Below are 17,317 nucleotides of genomic sequence, written 5' to 3'. Positions count from 1 at the left end.
CTGTTAGTATACATTCCTAGTTTTATTTGACTATTTGTTGTATTGAAGATCGAAGGGACCTCAGTTGACTCTGGAACTGATCATAGGAAGTGATGGGCTCTCTTGTGGAGTTTGTCAACCATGGAAAGTAGTTACATCATTTTCACCATTATGTATGGTTCATTCCTTCCCTGTATGATTGCTATAGCTATGTAGCCAATATCTTATCTTTCTTCTTTTGAAAAGAGGAAATTTAATTAGGAGTTGTTTTCTACGACAAATATGATTTTACTCACAAAGGACGTACTAGTAGGTGTGTACTTGTGGTGTACTGAGTGATGGTGTGCATGTGCATTTCTTTTTTAAAAAAGAAGTCTTATTGCACCCAAATCCCAACCAAGTACAATTATATATGGCAGGTAGTTCCTCTTTTGATATGTGAGCAACAGTATGTGCTCATCTATATGATTTTTAAGATGATTTTAATGGTGGTGGTAACGAATATGTCACCCACCTACTATCATTCTATTTTTTTCATATTACCCTTTCAATTTCTTAGTATTACATAACAACTAGTAAATTTAAATGGATAGTCACATATAAAATAAATTAAGGTTAGTCTTCCCTATAGAAAAATGTAGACAACAAATTTCATGGAAACTATGCTTTTATTTATTTTAGAAAAATGTTATGACATTTTTTCTTTTATCCATAGCCAAGTACGTGTATTTACGTAGTTATGAAGAAAAGAAAGGCATGCAACCAGTGTTTACAAAACCAACAAAAATCAGTCGGTTTTCATGAAAATAAGACTTCTCGGGCTTGTTCGAGAACACAAACTGCCCAGTTTCCTGGTCAAACTATTTTTTACAAATTTTGACTGGATTTTTAACGGTAGTCAATACTCCAACCCGGCATGCAACTTCCCACTTGCACCTGTAGGAACTAGCTAGGAAGTCAACCTGCTTGTGCAATGTGCATATAGCGTGTCCCCTATAGTGCAGGAAGTTGCCGTGTTATTTGGGTGTAAAGGTTTGAGTAGTCTGACTTCAAGCAGCACTCATCTCATGCTAAAATGAGCTGTGGCCCAGAAACATGATCTCCTCTATTAAAGGATGCATGATATAACTAAATTAACATGTAACTTTAAGCCCCCATTTGGAGCTGAGTTTTTTTTTACAGAATTATACATAGAGAAATCTCACCAACTTTTTTTTTTGTTAAAGCTCATGCAGTTAGTTAGAAGTTATTAAATTATTCTAAAATTCACGTTTTATCAACAAGATGACTGTATTTTAAGAGTATGTAACTGAAGGGCACACGATGTTGTAAGTAAGGTAGTGTGCGCGCACAATTTTTATAGATACATGCGTTGTCAGTTAACTCGAGCAAAATTCAGTTTATTTAGTTGAATTCGAGTGAACCAAAACCTACTCATAATTAAGGACGTGATTGTACAGCTAGTGATAACTGGTTTGTCTCACTTCATCTATGAGAGACCCTATCCTATAGAGCTAAATCGAGAGCACTTTTGAAATAGATTTTCTGCACAATTAAGTCGGCACTTCATCTATGTGTATAGAGTTCTACTCTTTAATAGCAACAACTAGGAAACGCTCACTGATTTATGATTGTGCAAGCATTGATGGTATCGATCTTAGACGATTATGCGACCCCCTCTCTTCTCCCTATCATTCGCCCTTTTCTCTCATATATTCTCCAGCTGCTAGCCCATACATGATAAGCCCCCCGGCAACAGAAAAGATGCATGAACTGGTCACACACACACGCCACCCCCACATGATGAGAATTGTATTCTCTGTTCATAAGGACGGCAACGGGCCGGATTAAAGCTGGCAACATTCAGCTTAGCTAGCTCATCATCTTATCATCAGCCACGTCGAAAATTTAAATTTAAGTAAATTTCACTTCGGGCCACCTTTTGTTACCGATGTTTCACTTTGAACTACCCTTTAAGCAATATTTTCATTTTGGACTGGGTAAACCTGCTTTTGTTTCACTTTGGACCACCCGACTCTCTTCTCAAGCATATGAACGATCTCGATTACATCGTCTCCTACTCGTCAATGAACTGCCACAGCTATATGTAAGATTATTTCTTCGACATATTACAAGTTGTATGTAGATGGATAAATGAGTAAGAGTGGTCCAAAGTGAAATAAAGGTAAAAATACCCGGTCCAAAGTGAAAACATTAGTCCTAAGGTGGTTCAAAGCGAAACATTGGTAATAAAAGGTGGCCCAAAGTAAAATTAACTCTTTAAATTTTAAATCTCAATTTTAAAATTGATTTTGATATCATATTTTTTATATTAGCTTTTAAATCGATAATAACAGATATATAACAGTCTTATCCATAAATTATCTGTCACTAATAAACATTATGATTATAATCAGCTATAGACGAAATTAATAATGATGCAACTGATCAATGGCATCACATATGCATCCACACAACAAAAATATCTGCAGTTTTAGCTGATAAAAACACGCAACAAACAATATATATGGCAGTCGTTGGCCATTTAGAGATAGGGCCTGGTAGTAGATCTAGCTGGAGATATATACATGCCTGTGAAATGTCGCAGCCATGCAACAGTAGGTACGTGGACAGTGCACCAGCAACCAGTGTGTAATATGCATTAGCAACAGTCTTTGCCTCCAAAAAACGACCTGCATTACGTGCTAAGTGTATGTCTCTAGAAAGCAATATTGTGATGGGCTGTGCAAGTGCATGCTTTACACATGCTTAGCTAGATGGCAAGTTATCTATCTTTATAATTGTTCAAAGAAAGAATAAAAGGGCCCACTACAATTTACTCTGAGAGTATATAAATTCTTGTGTTAATTTTGGGGAAAAAGAGAAAAAAAAGGGCCCATTTGAATTAACATGGTGGGTCTGGATTTTAGCAAAATATATCGATTGATACAATTAAATATAAAATCCAACTATATTTACAAATAGAAAATTACATACTATCTCTCTATTTAAATAAATGATATTGTTGACTTTATTCGGTTTTGGTTAGTAAATTTGACCACTACTTTTATATTACTCAAATAAACGATAACACCAACTCATAAAAATCAACCCATATGATTTTTAATGTTTTCAACATAAATATTTTGAAAACCAGCGGTGATTAAAATTTCAAAGGTTTAATTAACCGAAAAAAGTCTAACGCGTACATACATACATACATACATACATACATACATACATACATACATACATACATATATATATATATATATATATATATATATATATATATATAAACCACAATCTAGCTCTGCTTAATTTGTGAAGGAAAAAAAATGTCTAGCTAGCCTCAAAAGCAGAGCTGATCATCAGAAACAAACGGCCATTATATATTAACCCATCACTAGCCAGTAGTCACTCCAAAACTCAAGCATTCATTTACCACGGGAATTAACGTGCAAACGAAATTAGGCGAGACAAAGATAGACGTAAATTGAAAAGAAAAAAAAAAGCCTAGCCTTTTGGAAGAAAGGAAGCAGAGGCGAAGCGAGGCTATATAGCTAGCTAGCTTAGACTTGGCCATCTCTCTGATCTGTTACTACTCCTACAATTCTCTCGGCCATTGGCTTGAGTGGATGGCTCGTGGAATGTAGGGGAAAAAGGGCGGCAATGGAGGAAAGGAAGGAGAAAAATTAAAGAAGAGGTGGTCAGTCAGAGGACGAGGACGATGATGATGATGATGATGCATTGGTTGTCGGAAAAGTGGGGGATAATACCCTGGAATATCCGCTTGCACGGCCAATGCCATGCAATGCAGTAATCAAACCAGCCAATTAGTAAACCGTAAGCAAAAGCACATATGTTTTTGATTAATTGTGTTCTTGGACAAAAGCCCTGAGGTGACTGGAATGGGATCACTGAGCCAGAGAGAGAGAGAGCCAGTTGACCCAGCACTTGGCCGAGTATGTATTTTTACTCGGGAAGTGCATTTGTTCATCAGGAAATATTCCCTCGTTTTTATATGTTACTTAAAAAATTTTTGGAAACCTTTAATTTCTTCAATCGTTATGTGAGATATCACTGTGTAAACTTATATATCAAATTCAACTTACAAATACATATAAACAAGAAAAAAGGATAAAAATAACAAATTTGGTTGTAAATAGTTTTGAATAACATACACAAAACAGTAGGATGGTTACTCGAGAGAGAAAAAAAAAACTCTATTAGCTAGCTAGCACCTTCAGCTAGCATTAATTGGACATTATCTAATGAGATATATACTTATTTTTCGCACTGCTACTACACCTACATGCATCCTCTAACATACACATGAATAGAGATCGGCCTATAGTAAATCCCTAAAATACTAAAATCCTAGTAAAAACATACTCATGTGTGCACCTAATATTCATAGGTGGCAGAGTTATATCCCTAATAAATAAAAGCATATATATCAACGACTCCACCTATTCATTTTTCCATCTTACGTACCACTGGTCCTTTTGCAAGTATATTATGTGCTCTCTCTATCCTAAAATATAAGCATTTTAAAATAATATCAAGTCAAATATTTATAACTTTGACTATGAATAAAAATAAAAAAAAATCAATCATGTAAAATTGATGCTACTAGATTTATCATTAAATAAACTATTATAATATATAATTCTTTTTATTTAAAATATCTTACTCATATAAATATTGTTGGTCAAAATAGCATCTGAAAGAATATATCAAAGTTCAAAAATGTTTATATTAAACATTTTGGGACAGAGGGAGTAGCAGGTTTGGAATACAAGAGTACTAAGGGTTTGTTTAGTTCACGAAAAGAAAATTTTTGGTGTTACATCGGACGTTTAACCGGATGTCGGAAGGAGTTTTCGGACACGAATGAAAAAACTAATTTCATAACTTGCCTGGAAACCGCGAGATGAATTTATTGAGCCTAATTAATCCGTCATAAGCATATGTGGGTTACTGTAGCACTTATCGCTAATCCTGAACAAATTAGGCTTAAAAGATTCATCTTGCGATTTCCATGTAAACTGTGCAATTAGTTCTTCTTTTTATCTATATTTAATGCTTCATGTATATGTACAAAGATTTGATGTGGTGTTTTTGGAAAAAAAAATGGCAACTAAACAAGACCTAATCGATGGATCGATCGATGTCGGTGGGTCGGTGTTCGATTAATATATGCGGACCCAAAACAGATATTGTGAAGCATATGCTACTACCATTCTGTTAGAAGCCTCTGCTGCGTCAGTTCTTTTTTTAAGTTCTCTAATTCTCCGCTTTGTTGAGAAGACAGACGTACGGGTAGTAAGCTATAACTACTACTGGCCTGCTCGCTTTCAATCGACACTCGACAATGACGAAATACCTTGTCGCTCAATTTGTCTGGCCAGTTTTAGTTAGCGAGACCAGAGACGTCCGGAGACAAAAAAAAACAAACAAGCTAAGGGCTAAACTTGCTTATATATCTTGTGTTTTCAAAATTTTCACTAAGTGTTGATAAATTTTAGTAGATGTTTAGGATACAAGCCTAGGCTTTCTCCGTCACTGTTTGAGACCACACACAAAGCGGCCGCTTAATAATATGTATATTCACTGTGCGTGCGATCTTTAATTAATTACCATAATAAGCATCAAAGCTCGGAGTACTCCCTCCGTAATTATAAGTAAGTCGTTTAGGATAATGTTTAAGTCAAACCTTGAGAATATAAATTATAAATAACTCTCAAGTTGTTGAGTTTAAAAATGTAAAAATTATATGTACTATCTCCATACTCGTAAAGAAAGTCGTTTAGTATAGCGACACGGTCTCCAAAACACAACTGTCCTAAAACACGGTCTCATAAAAGTATAGAAACAAGAAGTCAAAGTTATGTTTTGAAGACCGTGTCGCTGTCCTAAACGACTTTCTTTATGAGTATGGAGGGAGTAATAGCTATATGGCCTCTTTTTCTAATTAAGATATACTATATTTTATCTTAATTTTCGTTGTTACGTTTTTCAATCAAAGTTTTCTTCCAATTATCAGATAGATCAATTTTTTAGTTTACAATAATTAAAACTTAATTTATTATGCCCTAATTAATACCTTACTTATTAACGTCATCTTCAATTTTTATTAGGAAAAGCACCACCTTAATTATTTTAATAGATTAAAAATTAATTATTACCCCGTGACGATGCAATCGTGCCGTGAAATCGCTAGTACGTACGTACGTGCCGGTAGGTAGGTAGGTAGGTCACGCCGCGGTTTGACGAGCGTTGGACCGTCGACTGACTCCGCGTGCGCGCACGTACGTACGTCGCACTCGATCGGCTACCGGTGGATTTTGCAGCAGCTAGATTTCACGCTAGGTTCGTTTACTTTGAAATGAATATACTATCACATTAGATTTAATTTATTTAGGATAGAAAGAGAACTCCTAGATACAATGATGTATCACATTTAATTATTCGTTTTTCAAGAAAGAAGAAGTGGCTAGCTTGTAAAAGTATTCCCTCCGTCCTAAAAAAGAATCTGAACTAGATGGATTTACTAGGATTAGGGGTGAAAACGGTACGGAAACTTTCCAGATTCTGGACCTATTTTCGAAAACGGAATATGTCGGTCGGAATTTTTCGGAAACGGAAACGAATTCGGAAATATTTTCTCAGAAATGATAAGGGCAGTTTCCGTCGGAACTCGGAATCGGTCGGAAACTTTCCGAAAATTTTCTCGGAATTTCCAAAAATTTTCTCGGAATTACCAGAAATTTTGTGACTGAAATACCCTGGATTCTTTTTTGAAGCACTAAATAGTGAATACCATGGTGTTTGGCTGTTATTTTTTAAAAAAGTATTTATTATGCAAATCTAAAATTATAGAATATTTTTTGTCCTACATAGGGACTTATCAACAACATTACTCTTTTAAACATAGATAATTTATTCAATTGGATTTATCAGTTTGAGGGGTTTTTTATTCCGATAAATTTTCGTTACCGTATTCGCGCCGGTTCGTTTTCGCTCCGTTTTCGGTTTAGATAATATTCGATTCCGTTTTCGTATTCGGGGTTTCCGATTCCGAAAAAAAATATGAAAACGAAAACGATAAAGATGGATTCCGTCCGTTTCCATACCGTTTTCACCCCTAACCAGGATGTGTCACATCCAGTACTAATTTAGTTTTTTATGAGACGGAAGGAGTAGATACTGACACTGACGGTGACGGTGACAGATGCCGACAACGTGTGTGTATATAGTGGATACGTAGTATTTACGCGGTGATCGATCGATCAGTGCGTGAGCTAGTGCACTCGATCGTCACAGCGACAGGCCAGGTGGGATCGCCAGCTCGATCCTCATCATCTCATCTCACCGGCCGGCGGCGGCGCATGCATGGCGTGGCCTGACGTCCGGCCGGAGTTGGGTCGACGACGACGAAGGAGGATCTCATCTCAAAATCTGACACGATCTAGCTTGTCGATCGACTAAACATGCATGCATATGCATTCACCGATCGATCGATGCTCAATGGCTGAGGCGTACGGCTAGCTTAATATCCATCTGACTAGCTAGGCTCCTATCGGATGGCCTAATCAGCCAAAGAAAAAAAAAATCAAAATTTGAATTTTTAAACTTAATTTTAAGATTGATTTTAAGATATTTTTAACGTAGTTTCTTTTTCAACATTGGTTTTTAAGTCACCAAGAACATATTTATAAAATTTTTATCTACAAATTTAGCCGTTTAGCCGAACGATAGGGACCCTACTCTGTTCATGCATGTTGCTGGCCCGACCTGTACACGCACCCACGAACGTATATTTGGGTGGATTGAATAAATTGGATCGATGCTACAGACCTGCCACAAACACACCTACGTACTACTTCAACAGCTCACTAACTTTAAGATCTATTTGGGAAAACGTATGACAGCTACAGTTTCTTTTAGAATCAGAAACTCTTTCAAACTAGTACTTTAGCTTTTTCGTTCATATTTAAAAAGTTATTGTAATATATAATTTAAACATAAATTAAAAAGTCAAAAGCTAGAAAACTCAGCTTTTTCATATTTTTAGAAACTAATAATCAACCAATATGCTTCTCAGAATCTTTAAGCTATTAAAAAAAACTTAGGGCTTGTTCAGAATGTAGCCAAAATAAACCTTACCAAGTTTTAGCACTGCTAAAATTTCAGTAAGATGGTAATATTATCAAAATTTTAACATGATTTCCTATGTATTAACCAAATTTGGCAACAAACTAAACATAGATATTTTTTAGATAACTTTACCAAAAAAATGGTATGGTTGAAAATAACATCAAAGTGAACAGACCCTTAACCTCAGGCTATCTCCAACAATGAAACCCAAAATACAAGACCCATTTCACGTTTGCATAGCGCTACAGTCAAAGAGTTCAATACCTATTTTTGGTCTTCTCCAGCAATAAGACCTAAAAGAGAACCCTTACTGCAAATAGGTCTTCAGGAGAGAGGATACTCAGATTTAGGTTATGCCTCTTATAGCACGTAAAATGGGTCTTCTTTATAAGTACTCTGTTGGAGGCTGAAATAGTACTATCAAAGACCTATTTTAGGTTTAGGTGCCCTTATGGGTCACTTGTTGGAGACAGTCTCACTCACTACATATTGCAACTAGCCAACTACTGTACACTGCACTGCACCGGCCATACACACGTTAGTACGTTGTGCGCCTTCTGATTGATTTGCCTAGCTTTTCTCTGTAACCGATCTTCGGAAAAGATAGTACTCATGTACTAGTTCAGTCACCTATGGCCGCAAGCTCCCGATCTCGCCAATCGCCCTCCGATTCTGGTGTATCCTCCTGCCGCATCTCTGTTGCTACAACCACGATATATGTATCGTGATTGCCAGACAGCTAGCCATGCCGCTGACTGGTACGAATCAACTGTGCACGCGCACTATTACACGAGTTCTGCTACTGTGCTCTCTACTAATAGCAGAAATCAATCTAAATCGTAAATTTAGTTTTATTTAAGGGTTTAGACCTTTATATACTACCACTCCATTTAGCTATACTATTGGTCAGGGGGCGGAGGTAGAGTATGGGAGGGGTGCTCAGAAACCTGGTCAAGAAAATTTTTAGTAATAACTTACCGATTTTTGCCATGTGCGCATCTCCCTCAATACTAACTTAGGCATATGCATCAACTTAAATTTGATATAAAGTAGAGTAAATTAAGCTAGAGATACCCTCCTTCATTTCGTTCTAGGTCCGCCTAAATTTCAGTTGTTTATTTCTGGATCTTACAGCAGGTTTAGTACACTATATATATTTTTAAGATATATAGTTAGATTTTGTATTGATGTATATTAAGATAGCCACTATATAATACCCAAGCATGGTCATGGATGCCATCTTGTTTGTAACATAGATTTTAGCGTTGTTTGGTTGTCAATTGCAGTTTTCCATGCATGTATATTAAGACTGACCAATTCATTATGTCTTCTTTTGAAATGATTAATCACATCATATATAATATATTGCAGTATATAACTATAGAACACATAGAGATCTACAACTAACCAAGTTGTAAAACGTACACATGCAGGACGAGAGCACACAAAATCATGGCACCTTTTACTCTAGCTTGTTGATCATGGCGCACATGTTCTGTGAACAAGAGCCATCCATTTTCATTTCTCTCTACACCAGAGCCATCCAATTGGTGGGCTAATGATTACCTACACAGGCAACGGCTCCGATTTTTTTGTCTAGGTGAAACCAGATGGCTACTGAGAATCTACCATGGATATCCCATTCAAAACTGGAGCCATGTCTTCGCAATCCAACAAAGGCAAGAGGTTCTTTTTCTTTAGTCCAGAAAGCACAAATCTTGCATAGTCAAATACAAGATATAATAAATATTTATTTCTTTTCTCATACATGGATGGGGAACAAACTTTCGAGTTCCACACAATTACACAAATGATTGTTGTTGGAGTGATCTTTTAGTTGTACCCTCATATTCGTTTGACCCGAGCAGAAGTACTGCACTCAGATTTTAAACCCCATAAATAAAAATTCTAGTAATATTCCACCAAGCTGTACTACATGCTTCCTTTTGCCCTTATATAACAAAATCGATGGTTCTGAGTTCAAATTAATTGGCACAACATGAAGAGAGCGTAGTTCAGCTGGTTAGCTTATGGTGCACCTACCTATCCGATCTAATTCGAGTAATAGACTTGACAAGGGTGCTTGTATTTATGGCTAATTATTCTTTTAATAATATATGACGTACTTGTCGAGTGAGACGTTTGTGATGACTTCATCAATCTAAAATTAATTATGCCAATGGTAACTTCATCAATCTTAAACATTCCAGACCAGCTTCTCAGAGATGCTCATATGGTCGATTGTGTGTCTGTATATTTATAGGAGTGAGTCTACACACATGAAAATGTGAGCATTGCATTTGTACTACGCTTCTAAACGAAAAATTTGTTGGCACAACAAACTGAACAAATAAATATTCCATGGAGTACTCGTGCTTGTCACTACTATAGAAAAGGGGATTGGTGCCAATTCAGAACTGGCCATAGGTGCTAGATTTCCCAATTGACACCCAACAGACAATACATTTGAGATTCTAGGAATGAAAAAAAAAACAAAAAGTCGGCATTCGAGCCGAAGCATCGAGCAGTTGTCCATCATCACTAAGATCAACATCATCCCCATTAACCAAATGCAATCAAAATCATCACTGACATACCATCATCCCATCAACCAAGCTCAATCACAAAATTAACAAAATCGCAAACGCAAACACACAGAGAACGCCACCGTCGCCGTCATCAATCCGGACTTCTCCATCGTCATGGTGGTGTCAATCAGATGGAAAGGAGGAGTAGGAAAGAGGGGTGGCGGCGACACATAAGGAGGAGGAGGGGCTGCGGATCCAAAAATAGGTGGAGGGAGGAAAAAAAAAGAGGGGTGGTGGCACGGGCTAAGGAGGAGGAGGAAGAAGAGGAAGAAAAGGAAGGGGCAGATGTGGCTCACATGGGGCTCCACGAGTAGATAACGCCGGTCAGGCTGGGTGTGCCGACTTTTTTTATTTTTTTTAATTATAGGTGTTGGTTTTTTTTAAGAACTAGCACCTACAGGCTATAATGTTAGTAGAAAAAATTAAAAAAAACCATTTTTTTCCATAATTTCTGTTTATATACCCGTGTGGAATTAATTTGCAAAAATATACCTAACCAGCTTGCTAGTAATGCGGGAACGAGGATTAAGCACATGCCGGATGCGCGGGACCGAGGGTTGGAACGATCACGCAGGGCGGGGGTGCAGGACGACATCGGTCCCGCATCCTGGAAATACGGTACCGTGGCGGTACCGAAGCGGTCCCGCACTTCCATTCTGCGCGATCGAGGGTGCGCCGGCCCGGTCCTGCGGTACATAGCGCACGCGCACAGCCATCGCGCGGGACCGACTCGGTTCCGCACCTTCGGCCTGCGCGATCGAGCCGATCCCGCACATCCAGTATGCGGCATCGCGTTCCCACGCTGCCACGCCGCGCTTTCATCCTGTTCCCGCGTTCCCAACGCGCGGAGGCGGTATATTTTCGCCAAATTTCCCCACACATGTATATAAATACAAATTATGAAAAAATAGGTATATTTTTAAAATTTATTCAATGTTAGCATAAGCGTTGGTTTTTTAAAAAATCATAATAATATTATAGGCACTGATTTTTTTTTATCTAAAACCGGCACCCATAAGTTCTTAAAGGTGCCGGTTTTTTTAAAAAAATACCCCATAATGGTGGGAAACGGTCAATATGTGTCAATTTTAAATGAACCGGCACCCATGAGCTATCACCTGTTAAGATTTTTTAGTAGTGTGTTATTTTTGTCGTGTAACATGTACAAACAAAAACTTTCGCATCCTCAATAGATAGCTGGTTCAGATGCATGGTTAAGTATAAATTCAGGGATATTATTGTGTGGTTAATAAATCGCACTAAGTATGGATGGATTTACTTTGGAATTTCTTATCATCCCCAGTTGGTAGCTGGTTCAGAACTTCAGATGGTCATTCAGAGATATTATTGTGTGGTTAATACGTACATCGGTACATGGATGGATTTACTTCAGGATTTCTTCATATTCCAGAATTTGATTCGGTGGTCACATTTGTATGTCACCACGCTTTCAGATAAGATAATACTAGCTACTGCTTGTACGGTAACCAGACACATCTTTTTTTTTCCTTTAGAAACATTATACAAACGCAAGCACTGCACGCATACTCACCCTCTGCATATGAACACACACGTAAACTTAAGCACTTTAAAATAATACTAAGCCTGTATAAACCATCACGAACACCTTGTTGCTGATAGGTAAATTGTCTACCACAGAAAGAATAATTAGCTATGAACGTTCGTACCAAGTTTAGAACTTGAAGCCGAATTAGTAGGTTTTACCATAAAAAATTTAACAGTTACGTTCACTTCACACAAATCTCATACAAAACAAAACATTAATTATTACCGTAACTTTTCTATCGACAAATTCGCAAAAGACAATGGCCGGTGAATTCAGGAATGGGGCCTTCACTTAATTTTTAGACTCTCGGTACACATATTTATTCTTTTTCAATAAATTATATTTGGATGGATACAGCACACTTATACATGCATAGTACTCTCTCCGTCCTAAAAAAAAGACAAACTAGATAAGGATGTGATGTAACCTAGGACAACGAATTTAGACACTCGGTTGTCTTTTTTTTTAAGGATAAAAAGAGTATGCTTCAAGGAGTGTGTACGTATAACAACTATATAACCTGGCAACATATTTCTACAATTCGAACCTGATGAGATGTGTTTGTCAGTGCATGACAGCACTACGAGTACATATTATTTAGCCTAGCTTTTACATAACGAAAATAGATTACAGATAATAAAAATGGATTATATTTTTTTTATCTCTGTTCATGCGTATACAACTAAAAAGTCTTAGAAGTAAAAAAAAGTATTAAAAAAAGATGTGATGGGACAAACCCTTAACTTTCACCAATAAAAAAAATCAACGTAATTGCCATAACATTTTCAAAATCACATAGATTCTAGCATGAATTATTCAACCTAGCTAGCTAGTTCATTGACACATAACACTGATTTTAAGATGAAGTATATATGTACAATATCTTGTCTCCATACCAATTAAGGAACCAAATTACCAAAATTATGTAACAATATAAAACCTACATATGAATAGTTGAGCCATGCATCACTTGCAAAAAAAAAGCTGAGATCGAGATGCTGCCAATGCACTGTGGCGAGGACCGGAGAACAATGATAAAAAAGAAAAAAAAAAGCAGGAGATCGAGACGTGCCGACCTGTCACCGGCGACGAATTAGGCGAATCCAATGCAATTCAGAGGCTTTCAACAAGCTACCCCGGCCACTCGCCGCTTCCCCTCCAAAAGCAAAGGACACTCCAATAGTAAAGCAGATTCTCTCCCTCTCCTCTTACAGATTATCACTACTACAGCTTAGGGCATCCTTTATGGATCATCTATAATATGTCAATGCAGCCGGTTTATGATATGGATACCGAAAATAACCCTCACAGATAATCTATAACAGATCATAACCATGATTCATCAGAGATAGTATGCCATCTATGACGGGCGTAATTTGTTAAATATATGTATACAAGTTATTCAAAATATGTTTTGAAAAAATAACTTTATGTAATAGTTATTTCATTTGTTTCTACCCTTAAATATCATAAAAAAAATAGAAAATCTTATCATCTATTAGAACATTCAGGGCTTATTTGGTTTAGAGTAATATCAACCCATAGATAAAAATAGAATAATAGAAGGAACAAAAATGCATGCACACATTAATAATCTAGGATTTTTAATGAGATTTAAGTGGATAAAAAATTTTCTATGCTTTTCGTCTTACAACTATATAGGAAACAAAAATTTTCTATAGTTCTCACGTACTTCGTTCCTATATATAAACCAAATGATATAAAATTAATACTCAAGAATCTAAATCTAAATCCTTTGCTTTTACTCCATCTGTCCTAAAATATAAGCATTTTTAGTATAGTGCCAAGTCAAATAATTTTAACTTTAACTATTAATAGAAAAAATAAAACAGATCAATCATGTAAAATTGGTGTTGCTAGATTTATCATTAAACAAACTATCGTAATATGCAATTCTTTTTATTTAAAAAAAATCTTATTTTTATATATATTATTCATCAAAGTAGCATCTCAAAAATTGTATCGAAGTCAAAAAAAACTTATATTTTAGACATCAAAAAATACTTATATTTTAAACAGAGATAGTACTTGCTAACCAAACAAGTACACGGTCTCCATGCATGCACCGTCACATCGCCGGCCCGCGACCGATCGCCTCACACTGCTCGTGTCGCCGACGTGTCATCGTGTTTGTCCTCTCCTTTATTTTCCCTTGCTTTTGCTATAGTTTCTGCATGCAATGCCAGGTCAATTAAGGAGAGAGAATTTCAGATGCCTACTTAAATACTTGATGGATGACATTGCATTGATCCATACACAAAATACAGTCATTCACCATACCTAACTACTGCATGTATGCTATTTCCTCCGTCCTATAATATAAGAGATTTTAAGTTTGTGTTTTTACTGTTTGACCACTTGTCTTATTCAAAAAATTTATGTAAATATAAAAAACGAAAAGTTGTGCTTAAAATACTTTAGATAATAAAGTAAGTCAAAAAAATAAATAATAATTCTAATAATTTTGAATAAGACGAATGGTCAAACAGTGCAAGTAAAAACTTAAAATCCCTTATAATATGGGGCGGAGGGAGTAGCTATCAGTGTTGTGGAAGACGGTATACGGATATCGGACGGAGAGGGTACCGCTAAACGATTAATCGGAATGCGGACGATTAATCGGAATTTGGCGGAAATATAACGTTTTGAAAATATATGTACATAGTTGATAATAGTTTTCCCTTTTTGATAAACAAATGCATATAACTTAATATATTCCTTCTATATATCCTTAAATAGAATAACCATATATGATATTTAAATAAGTTCATAATGGATAGCTGCTACTGTATATCTCAATTCTGATGTAGTGATGGGTTTTGTTCATAATGCATGAAATGAATTATCAAGAGAATGTAGTACATAGCATAAATGACCATAATCAAGGTCCCAAATAACATATGTATCGGCTTCATCAAATACAAACTCCAATAACCTGATCATCGTCAAAATCAAGGAACTCATGTACAAACTTTAAGTCAGTTCCTTGTCATTTTACATCTTGCTGCCTTGTGAGAATTTCGGAAGAGCAAACTTCTAGTCAATAGTAGTAAAGGGCACAGCTAATGAGCTGGATTGTGGAATCGACCTTTGTCATCACGCCGATTATACGGCTGATTAGACGGAGACGGACGATTTAATCGGTAATGATCGGATTTATGCGTTCGTTACCGACTAATGATGACCGCATTGGCGTGACGTGACGGACTGATCTCCGTATCCGTATTATCGAACGTATTAACGGCCGTTAACACCGTTTTCCACAACACTGGTAGCTACTACGTTACTACATATATACTCCAGATATATATCGACAATTAGCTGGATCAGACATTCATTCTTCAGTAGTGCAGACGATAGAGTAGTTGCTGTATAAGTTGCTTGTCTGTAACGAAACGAATGGTATATTTGGTACATATCGAAGAAAAGGAGAGGTGATTACGTACAGATACGTTCAGCTAGCAATCTAGGACCGATTGGATCTTGGGACCGATCGATTTCGACGGTGTACAGAGCTAGCTAGCTTAGCATGCATTTGTTCTGTTGGAAGCTGGCATAAGCTACTCATGAGAACCATATTCTTGGGGAGAGAGAGATGGAGATCTATCGATCGAAAACGATATGCATCACACCCTCACCTTTGTGTGTGTCACTAGCTAGCTTCAGGTTTAAGCCCGATTCAATCCATGTGTGTTGTTACTACTATCTTGGAACATTTTCTCGTCAGTATGTAGTATCCCATCTTTGCAAGCAACATTGATTTTAGCTCAGTATATGACTATATGTGATGTATATGCATGTTGATGATTTGTACCTTTCGAATCTTCATCAGTGCCATGCATGCTGCATAGTGTTGATTTTTTTTAACGTGCAAAAGGATTGCACGTCAATATATTAAAAGAAATAGAGATTTTGTTACACGACGCAATCGGCTAGATAGGCCTATGCTGGGGTATGCTTGGGGGGGGGAGAGAGATAGAAAAAACCACAAAGGAAAAATGAAAGGAACTACTGCGAAAAGAAAACTTCTCCAACATAAAGGGAGAGGGAGGCGAAGCCACACTACACTCCTAGCAAATCTCCAAAAGCGGCAATGCCCACAGTAGACCACAGACGGCCTTCCGAGTAGATAGACTCAATAAGCACAGAGACCGAGGAGAGTGCCAATTCAACTACCCTGAAGTTCCGCTCCTTCCATAGCTGCCAAGAGACCAGGAGAACCAGGGAGTCGAAGCCAGACGCTCAGATAAGCAGGTCCTAGAAGATTGCCACCTGTCCTAAAGCGAACTGCCGCCGGGAGGGGAGAGCATAGTGTCGATCGAGTAGTAGACCTAACTAAACCGGCCACTGTCACTCGATCATCACTTTGTGTCTTAATTTGTTAGTGGCTACAATGATTTCAGCTGAGTGTAGTACATGATCAGATCATGCATCGGCCCATCGAGATCTAGACCGCGTTAAAGAGACTTAAAGTACATCGTCGTTGACTCCAGGAGCAGGGCATATGTGTGTCTCACACCGTTGACTCCGTTTGTTCATCATTCAGTCATCCGTAGTGGCAGGTGCAGATCAGACAGCAAACTAACGCACCAAAGCCTGAAGCATGCATATGCAGAAAATGCATGGAGAGACATTCAGTGTGTGATGATCCCGGCTCATTCCTCTCGATCGAGTTTGATTTCCATCGCTCTCATATCTGAAGAAAATTCATTGACTTTTCAAGATGCAAGGGTTGACAAGAGAGATGATGTATTAAAAAAACAGAGTCAAACAGATCCATGGTCTGATGTACATTTATGAATGAGAGTCAAAATGCCCCCGAAAACATCAGCTTATACATTCCATGTCCATTTCAATTCATCTCTTAGAATGTCCTGTCCTGTCTTGTTTAATTAATTTGGTAACACCAACCAAAACACTACTATTTGTTAGTTTACCATGAACTAATGCAACCATAGTCCATGGAAAAAAAAAACTTGTAGTATGAATTGATGCCCCT

Source organism: Oryza sativa, chromosome 6 (genome assembly GCF_034140825.1).
Source record: "Oryza sativa Japonica Group chromosome 6, ASM3414082v1".
Taxonomy (NCBI): domain Eukaryota; kingdom Viridiplantae; phylum Streptophyta; class Magnoliopsida; order Poales; family Poaceae; genus Oryza; species Oryza sativa.
This window is presented reverse-complemented; position numbering follows the sequence as displayed.